Source organism: Oryzias latipes, chromosome 22 (genome assembly GCF_053564925.1).
Source record: "Oryzias latipes strain Hd-rR chromosome 22, Olatipes_Hd-rR_3.1".
Lineage (NCBI taxonomy): Eukaryota > Metazoa > Chordata > Actinopteri > Beloniformes > Adrianichthyidae > Oryzias > Oryzias latipes.
Genome location: NC_136258.1, coordinates 11,188,343 through 11,196,622, shown reverse-complemented (window position 1 = coordinate 11,196,622; position 8,280 = coordinate 11,188,343). Strand labels below are relative to the sequence as shown.

The 8,280-nt window shown below is 38.1% G+C and overlaps 1 pseudogene; it reads right to left on the bottom strand.

Annotated features, from left to right (window-relative positions):
- Positions 1–4,476: 4,476 nt before the first annotated feature.
- LOC111946886 (U1 spliceosomal RNA) lies at positions 4,477–4,626 on the bottom strand (annotated as a pseudogene).
- Between the last annotated feature and the right edge of the window lie 3,654 nt (positions 4,627–8,280).

Genomic DNA, 8,280 nt, shown 5'->3' with positions numbered 1-8,280 from the left:
TGCATCACTTTGAACTAAGTTGAACTTTTGTTTTTTTTAAAGAATACATTTTGGTGGGATTAGATAAACTCCTTTACAAGCAATAAATCAAGCTCTACCAGATATTAGTTAATGCTCACTAAATTTAATGAAACAATTGTGACTTAACTGTGTCTTTTTTTTTGTTTTTTATCAATGTGTCTTTTTTTTTGTTTTTTATCAATGCAATTCATCATGTCTGAAATGAGTTTGATAAATCTGTGTGAATCTTTTATTGTATTAACTACAATGCTTGAAATCAATCAATAAATCCATCCATCGATCAATTTATACATCAATCAATATACACAAAAATTGTTTGACAACAATCACCTACATACCCACATTAAGACAATGGGGAAGCTTTAAGGCATGTCACTGTGGTACTGAGGTTGCACAGCCCAAAACAAGTAGGACTAAGCTCGGGTGGTGAGGACGTCACAGGGAATTGTGGAAATGTCAACAATTGGATCTAGAGTCAGTTTATCCAGAATGCCTGAACCCCAAAAAAAACTACAAGAATACAGTGACGTGGGGTAAGGTTCACAGCTCTTGAGGCACTGACAGTCAGATTTACAGATAAATGAAGTAGCTAGAGTAGCTTATTCACCATTTGATTGGCAACAGTTGAAGTGCATTGTTTAAAATTTCATTTCAACATTTTTCTTCTGTTTACAAACTGTAGCATTAATTTATTTTTTATTATTGACTTACTTTGAATACTTTGAATTCCATGCATTGCTCATCTGAAGAAACATGTGGATAACCTGTTTGTAGATGTGTTCCTTTTCTTTCTTAAGGTGTAAAAGTCTCTATGTCTTAATGGAGATCAGTGCCAGTGACGTGTCTAAACAAACTCCTGAGTTTAGAGACATGGTCCTCCATTTAGAAAATGAGGCTAAACAACATCGAAGAATAACTTCTACAGTTGTGTGACATCCTCTCTACCTTGAGGCACACATACTGCGGTTAGGCACACATTATGCCGGCCTTACCTAGTGTACAGTATTTCTAATGCCTATTTATAGACCTAATTAGTAACAAACTGGCTCCAATGTAATCAGACTGTGTGCAGGGTAGGCATGGTGTCTCACCTGTCACTTTCTCATGTATTTGAACAGAAAATGTGTAAATCAAAGAAACATTGAAAACATGCACAGAAAAAAAGCAATCATAGAGTAAATGTCTAAAAAGTAATATTTGATTTTTACTTTTATTAATAAAAAAGTATATTCGTCTTATTTAATTTATGTATTTTTAAGCTATGCCTCACCTGACTCCCCTGACTGCACGTCACTGCAAGAATAGCAAAAGATCACTCCCACCTTTGTAATGCACTTATTATAGCATTATTATTTAGATGGTGGTTTACTAAAGTCCCCCTCTGATGAAAATCATGTTTTTTGAGTTTTTTAACACATACATGTGGCATTTTTGCGCCTTCTTATTTATCAGATCTTTTAGTAAGATAGTAGATAGTAAGGACCCTCGCGGACCCTGAGATCCTCTGGCACTGGTCTGTTGACCATTCCAACTGTAAAAACTAAAACCTATGGAGAAGCTGCATTTCAGCTCTATGGTCCCCGTTTACGGAACAGTCTGCCAGAGAGCCTGAGAGCCGCAGAGAGCATTAATGCTTTTAAGAAAAGGCTCAAGACCCATCTTTTTAACCTGGCTTTTAGCTAATTTTTATTTTTTATTTATTTATTTTACTACTTTTATTTATTTATTCAGTTATTTATCTATATGTATTTTCTATTTTTATTTTATTTCTTTATCCATTTTATCTTGTTTTATGAACTTGAACCTGATTTTTAACGTGTTATTTTAATTTACCTTATTTCAATGTTTTATCGTTTTTATCAATATGTTTCCTTTTGATTCTCAATTTTTATTCATTTTTATTTCCGGTGCTTCCTCAGCTGGAACCTCTCCCTCTGGGACGGCTGCTGTTCAGCCACTGAGGCTCTGGGTGGGGACCTGCATCACCGCTTAGCTGTGGTGGAGCGGTCCCCGCCTGTGATGTTGCATTTGGCTGTCTATGCGTCTGTTCACAGGGGGGGGAGGTTCCAATTACTAGCGTTTCCCGCATCATGTTTTTGTGCTCAGCATATGTTTTACAGCCTATTTTTCATTGTCATTTTCCATCAGTTAGAGAGTGGGAGGTGTGAAAGGCGTGGGGGGCTAGGTACGGGTAGGGGGGCCCTATTATTTATTTATTTATTAATACTTGCTTGTTTTTATATTTTGTTGTTTTAATGTAAAGCACTTTGTGTTATACTTTTATATGAAAAGTGCTTTATAAATAAAGTTTGATTTGATTTGATTTGATTTAAAGGAGCTGCTTGTGGCTCTGGAGCCTCAGGTTGCAGGACCCTGCTCTTCTCCATTTATTCATTTGATGTTTATTTAAAATTTAATTCGCAAAAAAATGACAATAAATCTCTTGAGTCTTAAGTCAGTTGAGCGGGTTAATAAATACACAAAAATAATCATTAGAAATAAAAAACAAAGTAAAGAAAATAGAAAACCAGTCAAGATAAAAGGATAAAAATTTGGCAGATGGCTCCAGAACATGCATAAGGGAAAGTATCTGGCAGGGGGACACCCCAGAGGCTGTGGCAGCTGTTAGTAAAATGTAGGCCAATCAAAGCAGCCTAAAGAGGGATCAAACCGCCAGGACTTCCTGCTGCATCTCACTGGCATGCAATAATTCTGTCATTCTAACAGAGCAAAGCACATCCAGTCTGGTTCAGCATTATTTACAGACCCCTTTCCTTTAACCTTAATGCTCAGAACATGCCAGCAAACCAGGTGGAGGAAAAAAGGATTACCCACCGTGTGACTGAAAGCAGAGCAGTAAGGGTAAAAAAGATTAAATTAATTAGTGCCTCGATACTGAAGGCACTGGAAGCCATCATTGCTACTTGATGCTTGATTATCTAACAAATAGGCTGAAGCGGAGGGGAAGAGTATAATTACTTGGGCTGCTTCTCCTTCTGCTTTCTCTATCTTGATACTTTTTGTTTTTTCCGGCACTGTCAATGTCTTTCAACTATATATTTGCTGTTTATCACCCTCCATCCCCTCCACTCTGTAGCTGTCACTTTATCTGCTCCTCCTCTGCAATTTCCTGTTTTTTTTTTTTTTTTCCATCTTTAGGAGGAGTGATGAGCAGATGAAAGCTGGGCTCAGTCTAAGTGCAGATCTTCTTGGGATAATTATTCATTATGTTCAAACAGAACCTTCACCCTGAAAAGTACTTCAGCATTTAGGGTTTAGATGACACTTAAAGTTCTGCAGTAGCTCAATGGCCCTCAAACTCATTTTATCTTCTTCCAAAGTAAATGTTGATTATTGGGCATAACATGAGATAGTAACAGTAAAGTGGCGGAAGTTTACAGCTTGCTCTGGGTCTTTTAGATCCACATTTGGATGTTGTTGTTGTTTCTTCATATTGTTCTGTTTTTCCGTTTTAACACCACATTTTAAAGAGTTCCAGCTTGACCACAATCAATTTAAACCGAAGGAAACAGACCAGACTTGATCCGGAACGCAGAAGCAAGTGGGGACTTTCCTGATCTTTTTTTCTTTTTACATGGTGGTGAAGTGGTTAGTACTCTCGCCTCACAGCATCCCTATGTCTATCTTCTCCTTTGATTTATTTAATAAAACTTAAGTTGAATGTATAGTGAATAGACCATCCTCTTCTCGAAGAAGATGCCCTCTCACATTGAAATGATGAAGGAGGAAGAACGGCCTCCTGGTTTTAAGGCACAGAGAGACAGAATGACTCTTCTAATGTGCATTATAAAGTTATAAAAAATAGTTCAGGAAAAAAGAAAGAAAGCTCTTTTCTGGTTGAGCAGTGTTCCAATGTTCTTTAGGAAATGTTTTACAAAGCATCAGAAACATTTCAGAAGGGTTTTTTGATTAATGAGAATCAGTGACGCACATTCTTCGGCCACGGGGGGTGGGGGGTTGGTTCTCTGTATTCGCTGATTCTGCGTATTTGCAGGTATCTTCGGACCCTGACCCCCCAAATATGGGGAAAAATACTGTATATATTAAATATTTTAGGATAATTCTAATTAAATTATTGATGGAAAATCTGAGTTTGACACTACACTGATTCATCATTCTTCGCTGTGATTATATCTATGATAAAAAAAGTTTTAACTCCAAGCCGGCTTAAAAATGAATAAATAAATATCAAAAGGAGCCAAATGAGCCAGTCTTTTGAACGGCTCTTTAAAACAAACAGATCCCAAAGATCCGGCTCTCTTGAAAGACGGTCAAATCTTATCGCTATTTGGTACTTCTTTTAGTGCCACCTTGTTTTTTCTGCTCCTGAAGTTTGCTTTCCTCTAATAAAAAAAGAGAAAAGAAAGATGTGGGTGGAGATCTACTGGAGATGCTGCAATCCTATAAAACGCCACAACCTTTCTCAACAAAATTTAACGGGGAACACGAATGTAGTTCTTCCCAATCAAAAATTGTGCAGTTTATATTTTCACATATGGGAAATTCATAAAGGTGAACAAAGGTGAGCTTCACCTTGGGCAAACCACCTTTGTGATCATGGAGTCACCGCTAACAGGTAAGTATGACCGTTTCTTCTAAAGCAGCTTCCTTTCATTATTTTTATGGTTTCTTTTTAGTGTCATATCCTGGACTTGTCTGAGAACTCATCTATATAACATTATACATCCAACCATCTCCATTATCTGCTGCTCTTCTAGGTTCAGATGGCGTAGGCTGCAATTTTAGCAACAATGCCCAGATCTCTCCGCCTCCAGCTCCCTCAGGGAAATATCAAGGTGTATTAAGTGCAGCTGAAAGATATAAAATCTCCTGGAAGTTAGTGGTCTGCCAAGTGGTAAACCCATTTACCTTTCAAAGGAAGCTCATTTGTGCTACTTCCATCTACGATTTTATGACAAAAACGGAGTTTAGAAGTTTAGAAAATCCCAGATAAATTGAGAGCTTTGCTACTCTACTCTCTCTGTTTCAAGGTTCACATTAATGCAACCCTTTAGGTAATCTATTTCACAATTATTTTGTTGCTAGGGAAAAGAACGCACGAATAGTTAAATTAAATTTGTCGATTTAAAGCAGTGAATGGTTCCAAAAGTTTTTTTTTTTTTTTTTTTTTACCAGTTTCTGGTTTAAACAATGGCTCAGACTTGGGTGTGTTAATTTATTTTCCACAATCAACAGTCAATCAGTGCATTGAGCCTGCTGAAAACTGAAAATCATTGCATAGGAAAGCCTAAAGTACAACACAAAAAAGCAAAGTCATCATTCCAAAAGCCCTTACAGTAGAACTTGCATGCAACTTGGCTGCACAAAGAACTTTTATTAAATAAAATCATTGATACTAGACAAATCTAGAACAGTCCAACACTTGCCGGCTATAAGTTCGACTTACTGAATGCTATACAAACCTGGCTCTTGTTCTTAATAAAAAAGACTACTACTACTACTACTACTACTAACCCACCACGAGTGTATCCAATAAAAAAAGCACCATAGGTAAAATACCTCCCCGTCTAAAGCACTTTTGAATCACAAAGCACACTTGGACCCACACTAAATTGTCAAGAATTCTAACAATAGTAAAGAGCTAGCTGGGTCAGTGTTCCACAGCTTGGACTGAACGTTTTAAAGAACTCCACTCACTGGCCACTTTACACCATGTTAGAACCTGGTTTGACCCCTTTAAAGAAACCTTAGGTGTTAAGTCAGTGTGTGTGTGGCCTTGTGACGGAGTGATGACTTGTCCCGGGTGTAGCTTTGTCATGTTTACTCTTTTTGTGAGAAAAGCGATCTAAATCGAAAAAAAAACAAGACTTAAGGACTAAAACCTGGTTAATATGTATTGCTTTTGTAACTGACCATGGTATAAGCGGGATAATAGCCTTCGAAGTGTGCGTTTATTACTTTTTAACGCACGCCGTGGAAGCCTGAACCGTCCAACGCGAAGCAGAGGACGGTTGCTTCCGGGAAGTGCGTTAAAAAGTGATAAACGCACACTTCGAAGGCTATTAACCCTTACTTAAGGTCCTAAAAAGACCTATATATATAGTAAAGCATAATTTTACCACTAGTCCCTCATCTATAAACTTGAAAATCAGTTTTTTTGTACCAATTTTCACAAATAATTGGCCCAACAGTAGCTTGGATAGGCACCAACAACCTTGTGACCCCAAAAGGGATTTAGACAGTTCAGAAAATGAATGGATACATTATTTTAAAAACTTAGCAAATACAATTAATGTAAACACACATCTCAATTTATTGGATTTGTGTGTGCATATTTTATATTTAAACATATAATGTGCGTGTGTGTGTAAAATAGCTTTAGTAATTGGTAGTGAAGTTGAAACAAATGAGTTGCATATCAAATTCTGCGAAGATAATGGCCCCTAAACTCTGTACTGGTCATAACTGTCAAAAAGCATCGGCAGATGATAAACAGTAGTATTGTGACTTCCAGAAACAGCAATTTTTGAACTCTACAAGGCTTTCAAATTGTCATTTACCACACTGTCATTAAACCGTCTGACTGTTTTGATGCAAAACTAAATATTAACACTGTGGCATATCAAGCACAGTTACAAAATATTACAAATACTTAAACCTGTATGAAAGTAGCCATCTGAAGAACACTTCATAGTACTACAGATACCCTCCGATGTTTCCTTTCTGGTTTTATTTGTTACAAAAAGGTGACCTATTGGTTTGCTTTGTTTCATTTATAGAATACCCAGAGTAGTTTAATTCTGTAAGAGTGCAGCAGGGAATCTGGACATGCTGTTTTATTTTGGAAATTGACCAGAGACTGCACTCTTCTCATGTCTGACTTCTGTGCCAGCTTATCTGCTCTGTGTGGCTTAATGCTGCTTCTGTCAGAAACAGATAAAGCATGAGCTGCTCCTGAGACAACTGGGAAAGGCTAAACACCACATCCTTTGAAATACCGCCATAGTAGAGTGAGATGAGGGGGGGGGGGCAACTTTCATGTGTCATCATGTTGGAAAATATTGAGACAAATGGGATGGAAACAAAATTATAATTCCTTGGTTTTCGTGTCACTTTCCCTGTCTAACACTATCTGAAATATTATTTAAGCATTTTATAAACTGGAATTTTCTTCTTAAGCCTGATATGACAACTCACATGCTTTGTAATTAAAGACGTACACTAACCAGCCACTTTATTTGGTACACCTTGCTAGTACCGGGTTGGATCCCCTTTTGCTTTCAGTGCTGCCTTAATCCTTCGTATCATAGATTCAACAAGTTACTGGAAACATTCTTCAGAGTTTGATAGCATCACGCAGTTGCTGCAGATTTGTCAGCTCCACATCGATGCCAATCTCCCGTTCCACGACCTCCCAAAGGTTCTTTATTGGGGAAAGATCTGGTGACTGTGGAGACCATTTAAGGTGAGTGAAATTATGGTCATGTTCAAGAAACCAGCTTTATGTCATGGTGCGTTTTCCTGCTGGAAGTAGCCACCAAAAGATGGGTACATAGTGGTCATAAATGGATTTGGACATGGTCAGACACATTACTGTGGTGCTGGAACCATGCCTAAATAATCCTAAGGGAACCAAAGTGTGCTGAGAAAATATCCCCTACACCATTGCACCACCACCACCAGCCTGAACAGTTGATACAAGGCAGGATGGATCCATGCTTTCATGTTGTTGACGCCAAATTCGAGCCCTACCATTTGAATGTCACAGCAGAAATGGAGACTCATCAGACCAGGCAATGATTTTCCAATCTTCTTTTGTCCAGTTTTGGTGAGTCTGTGTGAATTGTAGCCTCAGTGTCCTGTTCTTAGCTGACAGGAGTGGCACCCGGTGTGTTCTTCTGCTGCTGGAGCCCATCTGTCTCAAGGTTGGATGTGTTGAGCATTCAGAGATGCTTCTTCTACAGACCTTGTTTGTAACCAGTGATTATTTGACTTCCAGTTGCCTTTCTATCATCTCGAATTGTCTTTTGGACCATTCTCTGTAAACCCTAAAGATGGTTGTGCATGATTATCCCAGTAGATCAGCAGTTTCTGAAATACTCAGACCAGTCCTCTGGCACCAATAACCATACCACGTTCAAAGTCACTTCAATCACCTTTTTTCCTCATCCTGATGTCCGGTTTAAACTACTGCAGATCGCCTAAATGCATTGAGTTGCTGCCATGTGATTGGCTGATTAGAAATTTGCATTAAAGAGCAGTTGGACAGGTGTGCCT